General features: G+C 35.1%; 1 protein-coding gene across 5 annotated transcripts in view; it reads right to left on the minus strand.

Moving 5' to 3' along the window:
* LOC124175745 (tachykinins) overlaps nt 1–23,637 on the minus strand; it is a 69,971-nt gene extending 46,334 nt beyond the window's left edge. For 3 of the 5 annotated variants that reach the window (XM_046556235.1, XM_046556233.1, XM_046556231.1), the window contains exon 1: nt 23,462–23,637. The gene's annotated coding sequence lies outside the window, so the exon portion shown is untranslated. The remainder of the gene's footprint in view (nt 1–23,461) is intronic. The other 2 variants (XM_046556234.1, XM_046556232.1) reach the window with 1 other exon arrangement.
* Between the last annotated feature and the right edge of the window lie 428 nt (nt 23,638–24,065).

A 24,065-nucleotide genomic window follows, 5' to 3' on the forward strand; every position in this document is an offset into this window, starting at 1 on the left:
TATTGCTAATTTTGTCGCAGTCTCTGTTTCACTGAAATTCATCTTATTATTGTTATTTATTGCACGTCTTCTACTTCGCGCATAGATTTTATGGTAAATATCTGCAGTACTTTATTTCTCTGTAAATAATTGAAAATTTCAAAAATAAAGCCTCGAAGAGAAATTCGAAAAATTTTGAAGCTCTCGTTCGGAACTCCCAAACGCTAAATTTTTTATTTCAATCTTCTTTATTGCAAGCGTTAATCTTTTATTCCATTCCTTTTACTTGCCACTTTATAACGACTGTAAGCCGCAAGCCTGAGTTTCGAATCGATACGTTAATTATACAATTAGTTGGCGGCGCGCCGCACGCAATACACGGTCCTGAATTCTGACGGGTGAAGTTATTATCGGGCAACAATTCGTTGATCGAGCATCTCCTCGAGCCATAGCACAATGATAAGTGATCTCCCTGAGAGAAAGGCGGGACAAGTTGTTGAAAATGATATTTTTCGATATCAATCAGCTGTAACTATAGACATGGTAATACAAATTTTAATATTCGATTGAGGAATTCACTAAATAAACAAATAAATAAGCATTTTTAGAAACAGTGAAAGAATTTTTCACCATAATTACATCAACTCGAAGTTCCGATGCAAGAATTTTACCATAAAAATCACTTACCATATTATCCCGCACAAGTAAGAACCGAAAACATTTCGTTTTTTACTTTTTACACATTCAAGAAAATATCTGTCAAAATTATAGTTAATTCAACTACGCAACATTCAACTGGGCAAAGTTATTTCAGAATAGAGCTGAAGCAGAATACATATTGCGTTAAAATCATAAATAAAGAAATGAATGAGTGAATGTACTCGTACGTTAATTTATTACGTAGAAACCTGGGGAAAAATATGGTACGGCAAAAGAAAACATCCGACGTGGCACGATATAACTTGTAGCTGTAGGCTTAAGGTTCTTGAGCTTTTTCTTACTCCAACCACGTGCAGTCGGAGGAATTAGAAAAATAACGAGCGTCGAGATAAACCGTCATACATATACGGGGTGTTCCAGTCCAAGAAAAATTTCATTTGTTACGGTTGCTAGAAAGTTTAAGGAAAGTCAGTATCGCTACAACAAGGATTTATATATTATTGGTATTACGGGAAAATGTGTTGCAAGTAGCTAGTTAGAGTAATAAAAGTAGTCAGTATTATGTATTCTAATAATTGCAACATTGAATCTGTTTGTTGATTTAACTACAGTCTTTCAGCTCATACTTGCAACAGCTGCAAAACTCATTTTCATATTCAACCCTGAAACGTATATTTTGGTGTTCGTAAAAAATGGAAATAATTAAAGACTAGACCACAACTACATAAAGTTTACCTCGGTGTACTCAAGTTTTAAAGTGGACTGTCAAACACCTCTAAAAGACCAATAAAAATAAAATAGTAATGTTTGTGAGTGCAGGAACCGATTTTTTTTTTTTCATTTTGTTTTGTACGTCGTAGCAATTGAGATAACACTTAATAGTCTTTCCAGATTTTTCCGAATGTCCACGTCTAAGTGGTGATATTTTCAATTCTTGTTTCTTGAGGAGTTTCGTTTGTTGAAAAGTTGTAAGTAAGTAAGTGCTAAATTGTCGAATCTCGGTAAGTTAACTCTCTGAAGAAAAATGATGAAAAATTTCTCAAAAACTCAATCATCCAGAAAAACTTGTTTCAAATGTTAGAAATCTTTTGAACTGCTTTTTGGACATTTACAATTTATTTTTTAGTTACGCAGAATTATTTCAAGTGCCTCTGATTCGCGTTAGGTGGCACATTAATATTAACTATAATGAAAATGAAATCATATTTCAGACTATTGCAACGATAACAAAGAATCTTACGATAATAGTTTAATTTTATTTTTCCCCTTACTTTCGTCATAAATCATCATACTGAGAGTAATTTCTACCACTAAAGATTGTGAAACTGGTTTCAAACTTTTTCCGGGATAATTTCGTCATTTATAACCTTCATTCCTTTCCTTTTTTTCCAGTGAGACTCCAAAACTCAATGAAATCCTACATCACTGGATCCATTTTTTCAGTTTTCGTGACTTTTCTGCTTCCTAGTTTAAAAAAATTTTTTTTTTTTTTTCCGGTACTTTTGTCATAAATCATCATACTGAGAGTAATTTCTACCACTAAAGGTTGTGAAACTGGTTTCAAACTTTTTCCGGGATAATTTCGTCATTTATAACCTTCATTCCTTTCCTTTTTTTCCAGTGAGACTCCAAAACTCAATGAAATCCTACATCACTGGATCCATTTTTTCAGTTTTCGTGACTTTTCTTGTTCCTAGTTTCCTTTATAGTGATAACTAAAATCCACCAGATAGCGCACAAGCTCCGTGAAATCTCGAATGGCATTTGTTTATGTTGCGTAGCCATAGCAACGCTGCCGACGAAGCGAGCAAGAAACAAATGCGGAGCACAGTAACACGGCAAAAACTCATTGCAAACGCGATACGTTGTAAATCCAACCATCCTTACCCCGTCGATATCCATTTCTGTGACGAAGAATGAAAACTGTCAATCGTTTTCATTGTCCCAGGATTAATTGATTGCTGTAATCAGTCTTTATCGACTGAGTTATCACTTGTTTACACTGTTATCAAAGCCTGCGCATCAGTAATTTCCATGAAATGTATTCCTGAAATAAGTGATAATTAAATTACAGGAATACATTTCTTGGCGTTACTTTAGCGTATAACGAAACTTTATTTGGATATTTATTTTCGGCATTGCATGTCGAATCGCGCTGATTGCCCGTAAAGATTGACGATAGCTGCCGCTTGACCCTTTAATTTACGCTGGAACGTTCAACTTCCTACCTTTTTTTTTTTTTGCAGCTTTTTTTTATTTATTAAACTACCTTTTCGGTAACAACTGCCGAATTTTTTGACTCCACATTGTCTCCGAAATATTTTTGAGTCCAAAAAAAATATCCAATTATGTATATTTATTTATTGCAAAAATAACGCACGTAAACAAATGGCTGAGACTCGTACTTTTACACAATAAATAGCGTTTTCTGCTAATCTAACATGAAAATCCGATAGCCAATTTTTACACAAATTCAATACACACCAAAACGTTGTATAGAATCTTTTTAAGATTTTTCTTGTTATTTTTGTCTGTCCGACATTTTGAATTTACAAATTTCGAGTTCAGATTCGTAATCAGTAAGTGAAATTGTTTTCTGTGGTGACGCGTTATTTTAAATCTCGCAGGTTTCGAGCAGCGATGCATTTTTCAAAACACGAATCACTGTACGAATAGTTAAATAACCTTAAAAAAAAAACTCCATGAAAAATCTCAACGACTTAAGTTCAAGCTTAATCTCGCCGCTTCCGGAGTCCCCAATAGAAAAAAGTTGTTATTCCTCTTTTCCAAAAAATTACACTCAACTTTACGAAGGTATGAAAATTGTGGAAAAAAAACATGTTCCACATCATCTTGTTGGTGCAAAAAAAAAAAACGTCGTACAGAATTTTGAAGTAAGCTTAAAGAAGCTTCTTTCAATTTCAAATACAGCCTGAATCATTCATTCGCACTTTTTTTGACCGAGTTCACTAAATTTTTTTCCAAGTCGAAAATTCTAAGAGTAATCTCGAATTTTTGGGCGGTGGAACTGTTTTAATTTCATAGCTGGTCACAGTCCTCATCGTTTCCCAAAGTTGGTAAATATTTCCTTACTCGAGAGAAGTAAACTAGCGAAGACACATTTTCCTCGTTCCGTTCGTAAATCAGGAAGGTGTGTCGACTATCTTTTAAATTACAATCATTTTTCCAAGCTGTAAATTCAGTCCATAATAACAGAATAACTATGAACTAATATTTGAGACGGTTACCAAACGCTCAACCTTTATGCGGTTAATATTCTCGTTGATATTAATTTTGCGAAATTCATCCTTTCTCATTAGGTCGAGATGAGGGAATATTACAACAATGGCTTTGGCACTGCTATAAATCAACTCAAATGCTTCATTTATAGTGCGTGAATAACAAGTGAGGCACACGATCGCTAAGTTGTTACGGTTTCTATTGCAAACATGCTTAATCCCTCGAACAATAAATTTTGCTCCCTCTTTCAATTACACTAATGTTCGTTACGCCTGAAAAATATTCTGAAAAATTTTAAGTTATCTAGTTTTAGAAATCTTTTCGAATGTACCATGTTTTCGAACTGGCATGAGAACAATTCTGTTTCACTCCTGGTAAAGTTTTATTTACACAGATAATTTTTGCGAATTTTTGTAAGTAATTTCTTAAAACAACTGATATTTTTTTGGAAACTTCATTTTTCGTTGAAAGTCTGAAAAACTCGCTGTTTTCGTCATTCCGAATATTTTCAAGCAAGTCAAGTTGTCGGTAAAAATTAGACGAACTTCTAGTGAAAATTCGTATCTTTTCAGAACTTTATTTTTCGTCGTAAATCTAAAAAGATTCGAATTTCGTTAGTTTTGCGTAATTTCTGACGGCAATGCTTTGTACAAATGTGGAATGGATTAGAAATTTTCAGGAATCAGTACGAATCAACTATTCCGATAGGCAGGTGGTAGTTTTCATTAAACTAGAATTCGAAAAAATTTTGAAGAGGAACATTGATATTTCTGCAAAATCCCTAAAAACGATTAGAATTGGTCAGAGGTTTTGAAAAAGTTTAAGACGCTGTCAGACATTTTCAGCGAATTCGTAGAAACTAGAAAGAGTTTCAGAAAACAGTTTTTTGCTTTACTTCCAATAGGAGATAGCCGATTATTCAGCTGCATAACGGGGATCAAATTCACCCCACGTCAAACTCAGGAGCTCTACGTAAATTTCTAAGAAGCTTGAGGCTTTGAAGGAAGCAGGAAGCAGAATTAGATCCTCTGGCGACGTCGACGCCTTTGAGTTTGATGGATTGCCCGGCGTAGAAAAGAGTTCCCATAAATGTACAAGAATATATTGTGAAGATACACGAAGGCATAGAGATCATGGAGACGTATAGACGGTTGAAAACGGCACACAAACGGGGCGATAAATCGAGAATTGAAATTTCGTACACACCTTGAACGCTCGTAAATAAAGAAAGATCCTTACTCGCTCCGCTTACAAATCCGTCCCACGCGTCTCGGACGCTTTGAAATACTGTCGTGGAAATATCATAGACTTATCATAGATGAATAATCGATTCGTTTTTTCCCCTCCTCTCCGATTCGAAAATGTCCTTATGACGTCAGAGTCTGGTTGTCGACGCCATTTTGTCACCACATAACCTAAGTTTTCGATTTTAATGGAGGAAAATCGTAATTCTTGGGGTTTCAAGTTACTCGTGACAGATGAATTAATTAAACATAGTCAATAATATACTTGTTCTGCTATCCAAACGCGAAAAAACGCGGTCAACGATCAGCCGTCAGCCTTATGACGACAGAGCCTGGTTGTCGACGCCATTTTGTCACCACATAACCTAAGTTTTCGATTTTAATGGAGGAAAATCGTTATTCTTGGGGTTTCAAGTTACTCGTGTCGGATAAATTAATTAAACATGGTGAATAATATATATTTGTTCTGCTTTCCACACGCGAAAAAACGGGGTTAACGATCGGCCGTCAGCCCGATTGCATTAGTTTGATTTTTTCTCACCAGATGACGCGCTGCAAAGTGACAATCCCAATAATGCATTATTTATTCAATAAATTCAGTTTATCTTCGCTGGCCAGCAACGATATGGATTTATAAACGAACGGTGTGTATTATATAATATTGTACCTATATCCGGCACATTGGAGGGATTAAAAGTGCTTCTTAATTAATCTGCAGGATAATCGGAAAGTTTGCGATTAAGATAATTAAAACGATATTGACTCCCGGGCACAATCTTCTTGCTACTAATAAAGAGCCGTCCTTCCGGGGATTTTGAATTGATAATTTGCCGTTGCACTTTCATAATGTGCATTACGCGGTGCGTATTAAAATTATCGGGCGGTTACGATGATCGGGTCACGTGATATTATAATTACACAACTCACTTGTCTCGGTATTCTTGACAAGTTTACCCCGCAACTTTAAATAAAACAATAATTACATATAATAATATATAAGGAATTGCATTTCGTGTAACGAAAAAAATCTAAGTAAAATTGAACTTAAAAAAAGAAGCGAACAAACGGATCTGTATAAATGTGAAAGCTGATTGTAGCTCGACTTGTGCGTCTCAAATACTGATTCCGAGAGTTGATTCGAAAAGAGAGCGTCGAATTCGTTTGGTGGGCTTCGTTTTGTCGAGAAGACAGCGTTATACGTTACTTACCTACCGGATGCTGCGGAACCTTTATTATTATTTCTCTTCGAGTTTCTAGACGTGCACGAAATTTAATCTGGATTAGATGCGAGAGCGGACTTCGTAGCTGATATATCAATTATTGCAGCGTAACAATTCTTTTGCCAAGAGCATAGAGACAATCTTCGCGATAAAGAGAAAGAAAATTTTCAAAGTAGCGAATTTTAACCGTAACGATATCGGCAGAAGTTATACATTACCAAAACTGAAAACACTCTAATCATTTTTTATATCCATGTTTTCGTGCGTTATAAAGACAAATTTACGGAAACGGTTTTTTTCGTATGACCGACTCGCGGTTTCATTCTCCTCGGAATAGAAAAAAAAAAAACATCATGTTAAATTAAAGAAAAAAATGTTTGCAGCAATACTTGCGATTATTTTCTTTTCAAGCTTGCGGTAGGTACAGTAATTCAAGTTTGGAATATCTAGTTCTTATTCTTTTATTTGTGCAAAATGCATGAACATTCGGTAAGATTGAAATTTGCTCAATAATTGAGCAATTAACACAAAAAGCTGTTGCCTTCTCTTTTATTCCTAACTTTATAAAAAAAATTAATCCATCTTCAACGAAGGTGAAAGCTGCTATAATTTTGATCATCTTTCGAATCTATTTTTTTTTTTTCATTAATTTCATTTTCAAATTCATAAAAAAATTTCAAATGCTTTAAAAACGGAATAAACTCAATTCCGAAACGTTGTATCAACCAGACACATGCAAAGTTCGAAATCTTTAAAAAAAAAAAATTGACAAACGTAAAGATGAAATTTCGTAATTTAAATGCATTTCCGAAACGTTTTATCCTTCCGTTTTAATCACTTTTCCGTTTACTGAATCGCAGTAAAAATGAAATCAAAAGAAATAAAAAAATGCGCAACCTCTCAGCAGCAAAACCGCCCGTTTCGGGATGGTTAAAAAAACAGATTCAACAATATTTCGCGTCGCATCTATGACGATTTTCATCTAGCGTTCAACGCAACATATTATGGTACAGATCCTCGACTGTAGAGAAAATTTTATCCGTATTTGCAGTTCCTGCAACGATCTCTGCGTAAAGTTCCATGTGAATAAGGTTATGAATATAAAATTCTAGTTTTCTCTCGGGTTCGCTTTTTCACACAATCCCCATCCTCGCTGCCCTGGAGAGAAGATAAACGTCCCCCCTTATGCTCGCGGTTATTCAACAGTTAGTTATCTCTTTGCGGCATTTTCGAAACCGCGGAAAGTTGATTGTTAACAAATCGACACTGCAGCGAGTACATCGAGTATTTGTTAAATTATTTAATTAGCCAGCTCCGAAGATATGTGATTTAAAAATACGAAGTTATAAGTTACCGGAATTGTAAACAATAAATTAAATATCCGATGCTTCGTTTAAAATTTCTTTAAAATTGTTAAAAATCTAGCAGATTCGTTCCATTTCGCTCTACGATGACTCGTTTTATTATATTATATAATAAAATTTATCATAAATTGAAAACTAGGAAATTTGTTACACCAGATTTTTAACAATTTAGAAGCAATTTAAAACGAAGAATTGATATTCAACGATTTCTCGTTTTTAATTCACGTACTGTTTATTTTATTATTCTGTAAGAGATCTTCGTAGCTAACCAATGAAATAATCAGACAAATATACTTATACAGAAATTTCCTTATCACCTTCTCAAAACTCACAGGTACAAAAAATGTCTTGAAACAAGCCGCGAAGCTTTTTTCCCGCGCCCTCGAAGCTACGGATTTTCAAAAAATCGATAAATGACTAAAATCGAAACCGGTAGTTCAATTTAAATTCCTATAAAATTTATGGCTCACCATTTCGATGCGATCTTGAATAGCGTAAAGGGGCTTGAAAATTGCGAGGAGTTAAAAAAATCGGGTGTTCGGTTCAGCAATTTGACGGTAAAGCCCTCGTACATGTGATATTCGAACTCGAATTCGTTGGAGTCGGGATAATCAAAGGGCAGCTTTAACCATGCTCGAGGAACTGTGCGTATACCTACGTACATATATATATATATATACATACATACATACACTACGTAGATGCGGGAAGGTGGGAAAAGAGAAAAGTTAAAAAGTTTCGAAGAGGGTCAAGCCCAGAGGCAGAAAGATAGAGAAATAGAGAGGTAAAGAGAGAGAGAGAGAGAGATACACCGGAAGCCAGTAGCCGCGTTACGCTTCGCGTTTTATATTTAGCCCTTGGCACACTTTAGTTTTTACAAGTTTTTCATTTCCATGCCATCCGTATAATAAGTCGCAGTAGGAAAATCGTAATTACTCGGCTGATATCAGGAAAAATTTATTTAGCTTTAGTAAGCTGGGCTGAATTAACGGCGAAAAGCTCGCCGCTTCCGTTGCTGCTTTTCCTTTTGCTTTTGACGCGGCTGCACAGCGGCAGATTCATCTTAGAAGTAAGAGGGACTATTTTCCGTTAGGTAACAAACTGCTGCCGGTTTAATTGGCAGACGTGATGGTAATTGAATTAGGTTCCCGATGTAGAAAACACCGAAGCTTCCTTTCCACACGTACGAAAACCTTCCGGATCTTACTTCTGCGCAGGTCAAAACGACGAAGCTTTCGCAAGACTTGCGACGTAAACGGATGTTCATTCATGCCCTTTGCCGCTTATCAAGGCCCACCCTTAAATTGCCGGTTCATCCGACGGAGTATCTGGTAAATATATATTTATGGTTCAAACGACGTACTAAACGCGTTTCGTGTTTTAGAGGTTAGGCTCAGTTTCTCGGTTAACTAGCATTAAGCTCATGCGGTACTCCCACCCTTACCGACCGAGCAAACTCACCCGTTTTATTATCAAATTACCTATCAAATTGACAAACGAATGTACAAAGAGTTGAAAATTTCAACGTTGCGTCGTTATTTCGTAGAGGAATTCGGGAAATTTACTCATATCCCGAATATCGTCAAAAAATGTGTGCGTTTTTTTTTTTTTGTGTTTTTTTGTGTGCGTTTTTTTTTTTCTTCAAGACACACTTTACTATTCCCACATTTCTCGCATTTCAGGGGCCAAAAAGTGCATAGCTGAGATACTTTGCGCAATTCCGGAAAGAATGAGGAGCGAAATAAACCCTCGCGAGACTTTTTTCGTCCAATAATGAAGTCGCTAGACGTAGAAATAGAAATTACGATAATTTCTTGAGAGCATCTTTTTCCTTACTAATGAAATTCAATTACCTTGTAACTAGTCACCTTGTCAAATGGATAAAAATTTCTTACCCAAAAAAAAGGAAAAAAAAAAAAAACCATTTCTTTCTCAATAAAATTAGAAGCTGTCGAATATTTGTAGTTGTTTTTATTGTTAGTTTAGTTTTTTTTTTTTAGAACGGGCTCTCTTTTATTTATTGTTTATTACTCAAAGTATTTCTTTTGCCGCATTCGATCACCAAAATGTCTTAAACTAAATGAAAAAAAATGAACATTATTGAACCAGCGCTCTGTTAAATAATTTAAATATGCAATCGGCCCTCTCTCCCTGCTTCACTTCGTATTTCGCTTCCTCTCTCCCTCTCTCTCTCTCTCTCTCTGTCTTCGAAGCGAAATCTGGGAAATACCGGTGACGTGAACTGACCACCTTAACGAGGATTTATAGCTCATCGTTGCATAATTTAACCGCCAGCTAGATTCCACGTCAATTAGCACAACTATTAAACCTTAATGTGCACAGCTGGGATATAGAGGGCGATAAGCTTGTTGCTTCGATACATATTTTTTATTTTTTTTAATTAAAAATTGAAGATCAGCATGATATTTCGTAATAATTTGTACCTTTCGTTGAAATCTTCACATCAACAAAATGAGTTCGTAATTTCTACTTTTACGTGTAAACTTGTAGATTGTTGTATTCTTTCATTAAAAAAATACAGGAAAGAAATTTAAGAAGAGTTTAAAAGAAAAAAAAAGAAAAAATTACCATCACATTAATACTGTAGAAAATTAATTTGTTCAGATTTTTTCCGTACAGAATTGTAGATTATCCTCATGTTTCGTCGTATTCTGTAGTTTTCTTTGGAAAAAAAAAAAAAAATTTACCGTCTATTTTTATATCACCCTTTTCGTAAAGAATACTCGGGATTATTTTTATCCCAGAAGATACGTAACGCCAATTCGTCGGGGTGAAAAGCTTTTGTCACCTGTACAATTCTAAGTCTCCATTCCGAGCGAAATAGCATCTTATGTGAGCAGGTCGAGCCGTCTTACGTGGTATTCGATGTCATATGAAGCTAAGGTCCGTTGTTGGTTGATAATTGCATCGATTGTTCGACCTAGATTGTTTCTAGGAAACAATAAGGAGTTACGTGGTTACATCTCTCGTAAGTACCGCAGATCGAAGTAAATATGTTATCGAATGTGTTCTGGAAATTGGAAAATACGTCAGTATCATTCATTGAGGAGTGTGAAGCAGATTTGAGAGAAATTTTAAACTGTTACGGGATAAAGAATTTCATTGTTTATAAATTTAGTTCGTGGAAAAATTTTTATTTCAGTTTTTTTTTTTTTTTTTTTATAATATCTGCGACTGCTGGAATAAAAAAATTCCGCGTTAATCGTACCTACGTTGCTGAAAAATGACTCTGTTTTACTTTTGAATCGATTTTCGCGGATTTCTGATCTGCGAATATTTTCTTCGTTTTTTTTTTCAGAAAAATCTGAATTTTCTATACAATAACCTGTTTTCCTAAATTTTATTTCTTCCGTTCACCAAAATTGATGAAGTAAAAAGCGGTTTTCAAAAACCTTTTCGAAATTCTTAATAAATTCCAAAACTTTGTACAATTTCTTTTATTTGTAAAATTGTCAAAGAATCGCGGATGAAAGATGTTAATTTTTTTTTTTAAGCAGCTTAGGAATGCCTTCGACCGATTTTGCCCGAAATTTGATCAGTACCAAGTTTTTCGAAGTCGAATGAACGGATGAAATTTAATTCACATTAATCCATCCGTTTTCAACTTATTGCTCGTTCAAAAAATTTTTATCCCGTCAAATATTCAGAAATAGGTAAACCAATTTTGCCAAAAATCTAACAGGTTTGAATTTTGCTAAATTCGCGTCGATCAAGACCCGGAACATAAAAATCGTTCAATCCCATCCACTCGAAAATCCATCGAGCGTTTATTCCAAACTATTAAGAAATAATTCCATAAACTACAAGGAATATTATTTTACCTGCAAGCTTATAAAAGCTGCAAAAACTACACGACTCGCTTTTCGAGATGCTGCAACATTTTTCAAACACAAGACAAGAACTTCAAACACGATGGACCAACTTTCTTCTCGAAATCGGCTGAGCCGCGTGACTAAATGTCAAAACGTAATTGTCTGACTGTAAAAGCGGACGGATAAATAAAAACTCTGAGAATTCTATGTGGGGTGAATTTCATGTTATAGGTATGGTGTATAGAATTGGGCGGACTGTGAAGCGGATTCGGTATTAGGTAGACGTACAGAATTTCCTCAGATCGTTGAGATGAGGAGTATTTTCCCTTACGACATTTCTCAGGGTAGGTATGCATGTAGATATTGCGTATAATAATACTGACAATAGAATCGGCGGGTGGTTCGGCATATTGGAACTACTCGGAACCCCATCCACGGCCAATCGTCGCCAAGCGTACTTTGCGAGGCACCTTCAGACTTCATTCGTATACCCCTAAACGCAGAAATTTACGTGGAAAAGGGGTTGGTATTTCGGAATTTGAATTCGACTTATTCCGTGTCAACTACTCGCCGTTCGATTTATTCACGCGGACAAAGACCGTCGGGTTTTCGAATAATCGCTTCTTGTCATTTGTTAAGATAAGCAGCTTTTCTGATTACATTCGATCTCTTCTCAGGGGGCGAAGTGGAAGTTGCGAATTTGAAAACTCCCGAAAACGCCTGATTCCGAATTTTTTACTGGAAAAACTTCAAGCAAAGAAGTCAAACTTTGAAGAAAACAACGAAGTTTCGGTCACTCCGAAAAGTTCTGAAGATGCAAGATTCCGAAGCTCGGAAATGAGAAAATTACAAATTCTGAAACATCGAAATTCCGAATGATCGATGATTTTCAGTTCCAATTTGATCTTTCTTTGTTTTGGATTTTCGACATCTTTACGTTCGGATTCCCGGTATTTCTGATTTTCGGTTCTTCTCATTTTTTACACCAACTCGTTGAGTAAACTACGCTGCGTGATAATTATATATTAATTTTCGGAATTTAACTCCATCGAAACTTTACTTTTCGCAACTTTGCTCCATCTTGAATTGAATTTTGGAACTTTGTGCCGTCGGGTTTTCGACCGTTCGAAACTTTGTTGGTTCTTCAAAGTTTTATTTCTTTACCTCAAGTTTAGCCAGCAGATAATTCGTAATTAGTCGCTATCGGAACTTGAAAAATTCGGAACTTTAACCCCGCTTCCTCCCCAGAAGCGTCGGATTCCCGTATTTTAGGGAGGCTGTGACACTGCATCCACGAGTCGCATTGAAATCTCCTTGGAGCGGTTGAACGCTGCGAGAGTCGCGAGCAATCAAGAACTCTGAGAAAATTGCCACCTTATGGACGACGAAAAACCCTTTTTCAATTACCACTCGTGTTTGCCCGTTTAGCCCGGCCGTATAAAACGTGGAAAAATTTAACTCACCTCGTATTTTATACACCCTGTGAAATAATAATAACGAGGATAATGAAGCGAAGATAACGAAACCACGTCATAATTGTGTTGAAATTATGTCTGGAAGCAACGGTCTTGTTTGGATTGTCAAATTGATGTGGATTTTATCACCGTACGAATTTCGTTGAGAATATATTAAAACTTTCTTTTTTTTTTTTTTTTTTTTTGTTTGTAATTTTAAAACTTAAATTATAAACAATTCGACGTGTTAACGTTGCGGTTGAATTAAAAATAGGTTCCGATATCGAGATATCAACACGGTTACTGCCTCGAATACGTGAAGATATTGATGAAAAAAAAAATTTGTGTAATAATTGGTTTTGCCGAGAAATTAATGTTTTCTGAAACATTGATTTTTAGCGCAATTTTTTCACTCCTTATTCCACGTAAAAAAATTGCCGTTTAATGACGTTATCGATGATTTTTTTCCACCGTTTTCCGTCGATATAATAATGCCTGTAATTTATAAAAAAAAAATAAAATTCTCTTTCACCGTTTTAACTGAATATACAAATACCCACAAAAAAAAAGAGCATAATTGAAAAGAGACTATAAACGTACCGACTCGTTTGATAATTTTAATTCTGTAAATTAGGTCACTGCGGATGAATTTCATTTTTCCAACAGTTTGAAAAAAGGCGTGAAAAACGATCGAAACATCGATTATGCTTTTACGATTCACAGACAGATAAATTGAATCGAAGACAATATGATAATTTTTTATTCAGTTTCTATTTTTACCGTCAAATGATATACGATTAGATAATATAAATCGCCACTTCACTTCACATTTGTCACTTTCACTGTACGTGATGAATAACTTCACGAGTACTCGAACCGATATCTTATCGACAACGATTATGGGATTCAAGAGCAGAGATTTGAGCTATAAAATCGTCGATCATCACGTACGCGACATTGCGGATGAAAAAATATGAATTCTTTCTTTCTTTCTTTTTTTTTCTTTTTTTTTTAAGTGTAAATTGATCGTCAAAGCTAATTACAGATTAAATTTATTGAACAAAATTTGACTAACGTTGAATTCGTCAATTATTTGCGACGCAGGATGAGTTCTGCCTTATTCTCGGAGTTTTTTGCACAGAATCTCGTTACTTTTTATTATTCAATCTGGCATTCGTGGGAAAGCTCGTGTCATTTTTTTCCCTACAATTTTTCCCTTGTTTGACGAAATTGCAATTCTGGATCTCGGGGGTGAAACGAACAGTCAAGTAACGTGGTTGAAACCGGTGAAAAGAAACTGGGGAAAAAAACTGTGTTCAACTTGCCAAACGCAAAAAGCAAAGAATCAAATGAATTTCATTTCACTTGGTAACACAAACCGTTGTTCTGATCATGTCATTCTTTTTTTTTATTCATTAGAGAAACTTTTCTCGCGATATATTTGATCGATTTGTTCGGTAAAGCGGAGAAATAGTTTTTCCGTGTGATGAAAAAAACGATAAATAATCAACAAAAGTGTCAATTGTAATATCGCAAAAAATAATCTCGTCGCGAGAATCGCGAGGAAAGAGGTTTGGGATTTGTGTAAACGTTTGTTGCTCGTCCGCGTAAAAGATTGATCGAAAATTTGTGAAAAATTGTTACAAAGCGTTGCTATAAAAATTATACCGCAAATCTACAGAATTTGCGAGTATGTCGCGTATAGATATCAGTTATATGGATACAGACTTCACGCCTCAATCAACAGGTATTCAATATTCCCACTTAACGGCGTCGATATTCAACGAAGAAATATACGTACGTATGGTGCATTCCATGCCAAATTGCCGATTTTTGAACCGCACCGTTCCTATAATTATTTTTACAATCTTTTATAGACGAGGTTTATTGCGGTTATTGTAATTTGTTTAATACAACGTCTCGCAAATAATATAAGAATTGAAACCTTCCTTGAAATTATCACAATATTTTCACGAACTTTGTATCTTATTTCGATTTTTTCATTTTGTGAAAGAAATTTCTAATGCCTGTGAAAATTTTACGGTTTTTCAAACATTCAAAAGTTGCACTACTGTTGAAAATACGAACTGCGTGTTGAAATCACTTTTCTAAAATGCAGATAAACAAATACGACAGTTTTCGTAAATAAGTATTTTCAACGAAGCTCGAATAACGAAAACTTTTTTTTTTCGGAAATTTTCTACAATTACCAATGAAAAAAAAAAAAAAAAGAAACAAAATTAAAAAATTGTTAGAAATCTTTCGGAAACGTTGAGAAACTTTCCGAAATTCATATCCCGCAAAATAAATTTGTCTAAATTAAATTGATTTCGATCCCTTGCGTTATTTTTTTGTTTTATTTATTTTTTTTTTTTCTCTTTCTAGCATCAAAAAACCCGGAAAATTTTTAAATAATCCACAGTTAATCGGAATTCATCGTCGGGCAAGCTTCTCATTGATTCCGAAAATGTTCGCGCTTGGTCGTAAAGAAAAATCGGACACTCAGGCGTCACGCAAGAATATTGCTCGGGGGTTGCTTTGATCGAAGAAAAATGAACGCGGTACGATTACAGACGTGACTGGGATGGGAAATTTGTGAATTTTCCTGTAATATAGGCGAGTTTCACTCACACTTAGAGTCCCGTCGTCCGGGTATGCGAATATACGTACAATAAGCCGTCGGGATTATCAGGGTGGACGAAATTGACGGAGTGGATGATGTGATTGAGCAGATATTGACCGGAAGATACGCGGCTATCTGGGCTCTGTTTACTCGGAGATTAAAACCGGACCTTATTTAAACAAAAAACTCGAGAGCCTGTTTATTTTCAATGCAGGGATGAAAATTTCGCGAACGAAGGCAAAAGACAGCAGCGAGAGATAAAACTCGATTGTAATTTACTCACTCTGTGAGAAATTCGTTGTTGTTGCAAGGATTTTTACTAGGTTTTCATTTGTTATTCGAGTTTACGGAAAGCAAAAAATTTCAAACAATTCCGAATCGATGAAAACAATTTTTTATTGAAAAAATCTCTCGAGGTGAGAATTACCGATGAATTTGTTCAGACTTTTTTTTTTCATTGTTTGAAAACTGATACCCAAGTGTCGAAATTATAGTCGCTTGTTTTTGTTTTTTGAGTAAAAATGTTTGAGACAAAATCTATCGAGTTATTAACGATCGTTGAGAAGACGGTTGTTTCCATTTTTTTTTTTTTGACGTTTTCGCAATGAAAAAATCAATCTAGAACCGCGAAGACATCCAGATATTATTTTGTTTGAAATCTTTACAGAAAATGCCGTATAAGAGTTTTAATATTGCCAAGTTCTCGTACAAATATTTTTGACGAAAGTTTTTAAGCGAATTCCACCGAATCGTCCGAGAAAATCGTGCTTATAAAAAATTATTCAACGTGACAACGAAAAAAGACAGTATCATTGAAATTTGAAAAAAGCTTCGCATCAATTTCGGGTGATTCTTTTTTCCATTTTCTCTTAGTTGTCTGCGTTTTTTATAATTTCAATCAAAATGAAAAATTTCAGTTTAACTTTCAGGAATTTCCACAAATTCCCTGATAATATAAATTTCCGACAATTTTTCACAGTCTTTCTTCAAAAGTTTCCTATAAATTTTAACAACTTTTTTAGGATTTCGCAAGAACGTCTCTATTTCTACGCAGAGTTTTGATTTTTCCAAATTTTTACAAAAGCCTTTGACTTTTATTTATTCATTTTTTTTTTTATACAAATTTCTTAAAAGTACTTTAATTTCAAGTTTTATTGAAAACATCCCCTCAGAGATACGTCGAGACTTGAATTTTTTAAAACCCTTCCGCACATTTAACTGTCTGAAAACATGGTACATTCCCGGGATTCTCCCCCTCCCCCTTCGAAAAGGAACGAAAAGAAAGAAAGAAAAAAAATCATGAGAAATTTATGAGAATTTTTTTTCACCAGCGTCTGAACTTCTCGCTAGATTTACGGAGAAGGAAAACATTGAATCCTGAAATCTGGTGAAGTGAATGGCAGTTGAAGAAGATTGAATAATCGAAAAGTGTTGAAAAGGTTTCGTAACTGTATAAATATGTAAAAATTAGATTGGATTGTCGAACCCGAGCCAAACTCAAATACAATTTATTTCGATTTATTGACTCTTAGCGAGTATGCCAACCAAGTTAGCGGAGTCGCGGATTGTGATTTTCCTAACCAAAATAATTATCCCTCGCCAAATGAAGCCGAACAATTATCGCGCGCTTAAAAAGATGCCGCTCTTAAAAAAAGCTCGAAAAAAAAAAAAAAAAAAAAACAGGGACACCGTTCGAAGTTGATTGAATTCCGACGATAATCGACGGCGCAACTTGAGACCCAATTTTCAGGTTCTTTCGCTATGGAATCTGAGGTGAAAATTGGAAAACCCGAAATCACATAATCGGAGTATCGAATTCTTTGAAGAAGTTGCAGCTCTTCGTAAGCGAGAACGAATCTGCGTCTGTTTGTGAGACGTAAAATTTTGAAAATTTTTACGCAATTTGGAATTGATTTGAACGCAAAATTTAATTGACGCGATCGCTGAACAAACAAACTAACGAATTTGTTGAGCTCGTTACTTTTACGGATCAGAAGTTGAATTGAATTTAACAATTTTAACTCGGACGTTTCGATAAATAAATAAATGAATAAATAAATAAATAAAAGACCAAATTGTTGAAACTGCTCTGAAAATTTTCCGGTCTATGATAATAAGTTTAAATTCTGATACCGCAGACGTGCTCAATTTGATTTCAGATAAGTACCGGCATTGATTACGGTGATATTGGCAATTATGTTCGTGGGAAGAATTAGAGGAAATTGAAAGTTTAACCTGATTTTTAACTGCCTTCTAGTTAGGCGGAAACGATTTGCCCCATGGCGAGAATAATTTCCAGAAACTTTTAGACACATTTCTCTTTCTCTTTACTTTTTTGATCTCTATCCGGTAAATAATTTCAGTCAAATTGCGGAAGTTTTCGAAAATTCAACGTATTCTTTTACAGTTATGTTCAGATATTACCAGCTGCATTTCGTACAAGTTAATTAATGCCGATTTCTCTCGAAAATGCGTCCCAGTTTTTCGTAATTCGGTGCCGTCGGAAAATACGCAGAAGAAAATGGCATGAGAATTTTTTCAGATTTACGATACAGAATAAAGTTCCTCTGGAAATTTTTATCGATTTTTACCCCAAGCTTAAGTTTGGTCATGAATAGAAGAAAAGACGAAAACCTGAATTTTCCAAAGAATTCTAACTGTGTTCAAAAATTGTTTGAAATTTTTTTAAATCCCTCCAACAACACCGAAATAATTCAATCTTTTTCTGCTAAGCTAACGCAGAATTTTTCTTAAAATATTCCGAAAATTCAACGTAATTCTGAGGGATTTGTTTTTTAAAAACCGCAAAAATTGACTTGCTATTTGCATTTCCCCGTTTCGATGCAGGGTGAAAGCGATTCGTTGACAAGCGTGAAAATCGGTAACCGCCTACAAAGAGTTGTAAAATATTTTACACCGTGCTATTAAAATCCCATTAATCATTATTCTCCTTCCTTGTGTCTAATCCGTTTGAGTAGAGACGCGTTTATTTGTCAATCTATTTAGGCTCTCTGTTCCCTCAATGTTTTTCGCTAATTTTTTTGTGATCATTCCCCCCCTTTTTTTTTTTTTTTTTTTCAACCACCTGACACCGTAATCACCGACAATTTTCCTTTCAAAGATCGATATCTTTACCGCTATTCGTCACAATTATTGTTCACCAGAGCAACTCTAATTTATTTACACAACAGTTATTTTTTTACCGTCACTTGAAATTTCCCGATTCGCACGAAATTTTTACTTTCAATAACGATTCCGGATTTTGTTTCGATGTCGCATCGAATCTTGTTTAAATTCGAAGAAATTGTACGATAACATAAATTATACGGTAGTTTCGAACTTTTCCGAAAGATATTTTTCAATTTCTGCAAACACTTTGCGACATATTTATCAGCCGATGTGCCAATTTGTTTTTTTGCCTTCGAACAGACAGAACGGAAACATACAGATTATTAACATTTCCTCAATTTTTATGACACGGAAAATTCTTTTCTTAAGCGAAGAAGAAAAAGCTTCTTTATCACGATTCCAATGATTTTCACACTTACGATTCCGAGAAATGAACTTCTCAAAAACGCAATAATTACGCTGAATGACCTTAATAATTTTTCATTTCACTTTCCTCTCATTACACGAAACAACACGTTTTTCTAGAGTTTCAGTCTTTTGGTGAAAACGAGCTCTCGTTTAATCGTTTGAAATTAGCCAATTCATAACGAGCCATAATTTGCCTCAATGAAATTTACACGGTAAATTCTTTCCGAGGAGGCGAAAATTTTTAACCACGACAAAAAAGATGAGCCTCTTTTGTTTTTCGTTTCGTCTTTTCTACTTCATTCGAATTTCTTTGTTTTAAATTACTCCGAAAATAAATTGAAACGAATCATCGCTCTGGAGTGAACTTTTTTAACATTGCTTTTTTTTTCTTTCGTCGTTCGGTAAAAATAAAATTCTTCACGTACGTTTGTTGTTTACGGCATGATTTTTGGCCATTTCGGTGGGCAAAACGATATCGTTTCAGTCCACTTTAGTTTCGCCTACTCATCGCGTGAGCATTTCAAGAATACAATCAGCCAGTACTGAATATTTTATTTTCTCGTGTAAGTTATGTTGTGTACCACTCCTTGTTGCCATAACGCGTTTTCAGCTACACGCGTTTATATTCTCCCTAATTTTTCACTGTCAACTTTCGGTACGCGTACGCATGCATCAAGGTGTTTGAAAATAAGGATTCACTGCTGCAATTACACCGTTCGCCTTGTTTTCCACTCCGTCAGATGCGACTCGAATGGACGATAAATCTCCGCGAATCTTGAATCTGATGTAACGATTTGTTGTTTGGGTATTTTTTGAAATTTTTTATTATCCGTTTATTTTCCATTTCTTTCAAGATCACGAAACAAGTCCTGAACTAAATTTAGGGTGAAACGATTTATCGAAAATTTTCGGTAAAAAAAAAAGAGGCATTTTTTGAATAAAATGACGGAGTAAAAAGTGTAAGATTTCGATATTTTACAATCGTTCGTACACTTTCTCATCATCTTTATACGCTAACATAATTTTACACTTTATCGAAAGAGGAGATGAATGATTTGTGTTCAATCTTTTCCAAACCATTTCATTAGAATTCAACCGTTAAACAAAACGTAAAGTAACAAACGCCGTTTATTCGTTATACGGAACACAAAGACGTCCACTAATTTGAAAATCCCTGTACTGATTATGAAAATGATTTCGCGATGAAAAAAAAAAAAAAACAAAAAAAAGCTCGGAATATAAACATAACGAAACAACAATACTTATAGTTCATAATTAATTCCTAGTTAACAAACGATTGCCGAGGTAATTGATCATTGATAAACGGAAAATGAGAATGAAACGAAATAAGTCGAGGAAAAATCTTAACGGCGAATAAGATTTACAAAAAGGTCGTATTAATTTTGATGCTGAGACATTAACACAAAGTAATCTACATTAATGTAAATATCCAATGTTTAACGTACGCATACGTAAGTAAGTACGTATCAACGAAGGCAAGGGTGGTTACTTAAACCCGATTTAAGATACGATCGCTTCTACCAACTTAGCGATGTCGGGGTGAGCTTCCGGCGTGGCCTTTATAAGCCGAGCGAAAAGCCCGTCGGCCACAATTCGAATCCCCTTCGCCAGATGCCAGATGCCTGAATTTTGATAATTTAGCACCCTTAGCTGCAACGATTCGCACTCGAATGGCGTCGGAGCGGCGTCGATACAACGATAATTCGGAATACAGGCATCCGCGTAAAATATTTTCTGGATAACAAGTAACGAAAAATTGCCAACTCGATGCCTTCCTGTTCCCACGCTGAGAAAAATTTCATTTGTTACAGTAACTGGAAAAATTCAGTTCTTTTTTTATTTTCCTGTTTTCACCTAAACACTTTTTGCGTGTAAAAAACTGCACGCAATTTTAAAGAGTTACTATATCGGGATTCGAAGTCTAAACGCGTTGAAATGACTTGGAGAAAATGTCCTGTTCGAAAATTTTTACATGTATCACTTGACCGCATTTTAATTATACTTACGTACTTTCTCTGCAAAACATTACATTTTACTAGAGAAGTAAATTTTCGGTAAAATTTCTGCGCCAATTTTTATTGTTAGAGTCAATAATTCCGCCAGTAAATACATTCGATGATAGATTTTTTTGGGAAATTTATATTCAACCCTTAGCTACTGATTTTGTTCACTTTCGAGGAGAATTCAACTCTCAAAAAAATCGTTGCAGGATTAATTCCGTATCATCAAATTTGGTTGAATGGTAAAAATTTGAAAAAATATCTCACATCTTACACAATCAACTTGAATCGAAAACTTAAAATTCCGAGAGTGAAATTTTGTTTTCATTCGTTATGAAACATTATTTTTTATATGTTTATTATTAAAAATTGCTTCCAAACTAAACGCACGGATAAAATTATACATATGAAAAATACAGTATTCGGAAAATCCTCGATTTTGCAGGCTTGAAAAATTTTCCACTAACATGTACCTCAAAAATTTCGGTACTGATTGTTAGAATTTTTACTCCCGTTCGAGAAAAAAACAGTTTATAATTCTGGGGGATGATTTTTAAGAGATTAAAAAAAAAAAAAAGAATACAAAATATTGATCCGTTGATCGATAAAAATTTGTTATTTTAAACATTGAATTTACATATTTCAAAGTAAATTGTAGAAAAAAATTGCTACTCATTGAAATATTTCTGTTTTGCAAATTCTTCGTATTTTGAGATTAGCACTTGGAATTTCGAGGCAAAAATTCTGTCATTCAACTGCAGTTTCAACGGTGTTGAATTGAAGTTTTTCACCTACCTATTAGATAGATATTCTCGTTTAAATTTTCTTATAAATCACATGTCGATAAAAAAAAAAAAAAAAAAAAATTGAATAACCAGATTAACATGAACTCGATGAATTGAGGAAGAAATTTTTTTCTCCAATGATTACCGATTGGTAGTTTTGAAAACAATTGAGAAAATGATAAAAATTTCAACGAATAAATCAAACAGTTTCCTCTTTTTTTTTTCTCCTTGTCAAAGTCGCAAGAAACTCACAATCAGTTGGATTTGTACGGGTAAATCTTTTATTTACTATAAACGTACACGGTGTGAGTTTATTTTGGGGTAAAAAAAACAAAAAAAAAAAAAGAACTCTGATTAAACGAATGAGGAAAAAACCGGCGATTTGCGTGCAGCGGGGCTGATTTCAAATCGGTCGAAGCTTTCTTATAATCGACCGCCTCGCGATATCTTGAGCACATCAGAAACTGAGCAATCTCAGCTTTGGATACAATATGCACACGACGAAATATACGACTGGCATTTTTACTTGCGATTAGGACCGACGTTGATCGCCATTTCCTCAGCTAAATCCTTATGACGTAATCGTTCAGGGTCACGTGGTACCGGCGAAACCATAAATAAGACAAGGAAAAAGGAATAGAAGAGGAACTCGGCATTTCGCTCAAACTTCACCATTTTTTCGAACTCCGAAGCGAAAAGTTCTCAAAAATTCTCTATCGGCAAAAAAAAAAAAAAAAACCAACCAACTGCAAATATTTTCTCCCTGTCAATTGATGCGTAAAATTTTACAAAATCAAGTTTAAATTTTTAATTGTGCAATTCAGTGACGTGTGTTATACGAGATCTTACTCAAGATTTTAATGCGACGTAAAAATTCCTTTCCATTTTGTTCGGTTCGATCTGGAGTGGAATAAAGTATCAACCATGATTGAAAAATATTTCTCTTAGTCTAGATTTTGAGGATTTTCTGAAAGATGCGAAAGGAGTCTTTGGCGAAAATAGATATAAGCCGACGTAATATTCTTTGATGTTTTAGAACCTAATTTAGAAAAAAAATCATCAACTATAAGACCTTCTTGCGTAAAATCTGTAAATCTGATCAATGTAATATATCTTAGATCTTAGACGTTGCACTATCAATTTTTTCCAAACACAATTTTCGTAAAAAATTTCAAACTCAACATATCAACAAAATTCGCCTTGGATTTCGATTCTTCGATCGTAATTCCAATAATCGTTCTCCAAGGTGGAAGTTTTTTTTTTTTTTCATTTTCTCTTTCTTTTTTCTTCTAATTTCACAAAACTGTCCGGAAATATTTTCAGACCGACAGACGATTGCGAAAGATTGTTTTTTTTTTTGCAACGCGAAAACTATTCGTCATTTGACAAAGTGTATTTTACACTTCGCGAGTAATTTTTTTGTTTTGAAAAAAGAAAAAAAAATGGTACGTCCGTGAAAAATTGAAAACAAAAGAGAGAGAGATAGAAAAAAAAGGCTCACCTACGGTTTCTCGAATCTGCGAGTCTCTGGCCTCCTCGGTGGTTCTTGACGGGATCTTCGAATGCGGGTTGGATTTCAATCGGCGAAAGCTGTAATCGTGCCGGAGGTCGTTCGCGAGATGAGGGACCTGCAGGTCGTATAAAGCCAAGCCAGACAGGTCAGCGTGAGAAGCAAGGGCAGACTGAGGCTCCGCGTGCTTCATCATATACATAGGGTGACGGCTCTGTGACGTCACGAAAGCTCTTCGCCAATCGGGCGCCGAGCTTGCGGCGTAGGTGGGAGCGGAGGGGGATGGTCGACACCCCACCCCGAGTTTTACCTGCACGGTACACCTGGATGACCGTTGTCTGCATCTCTCGTCGTCGGAGATATCCGCTTCGATTCTTACGGGGGGGGGGATGTTAAAGGGGTGGTTCTCGATTTTTAACCCTTTCAGTCACGTTCGTCTTCGGTATTCTTACCAGGTGTTTTATGGCCGTTTTTTTTTCTTTTTTTTTTGTAATATTTAAAAAACTGCACTTATGGGTTTTCAATACTCGGGAGTCATTTTTGCGATGTGACGTAGATTATTACGGTTAGAAACAAATTGATCGAAAAAAAATGG

This window comes from Neodiprion fabricii, chromosome 2, assembly GCF_021155785.1.
Source record: "Neodiprion fabricii isolate iyNeoFabr1 chromosome 2, iyNeoFabr1.1, whole genome shotgun sequence".
Lineage (NCBI taxonomy): Eukaryota > Metazoa > Arthropoda > Insecta > Hymenoptera > Diprionidae > Neodiprion > Neodiprion fabricii.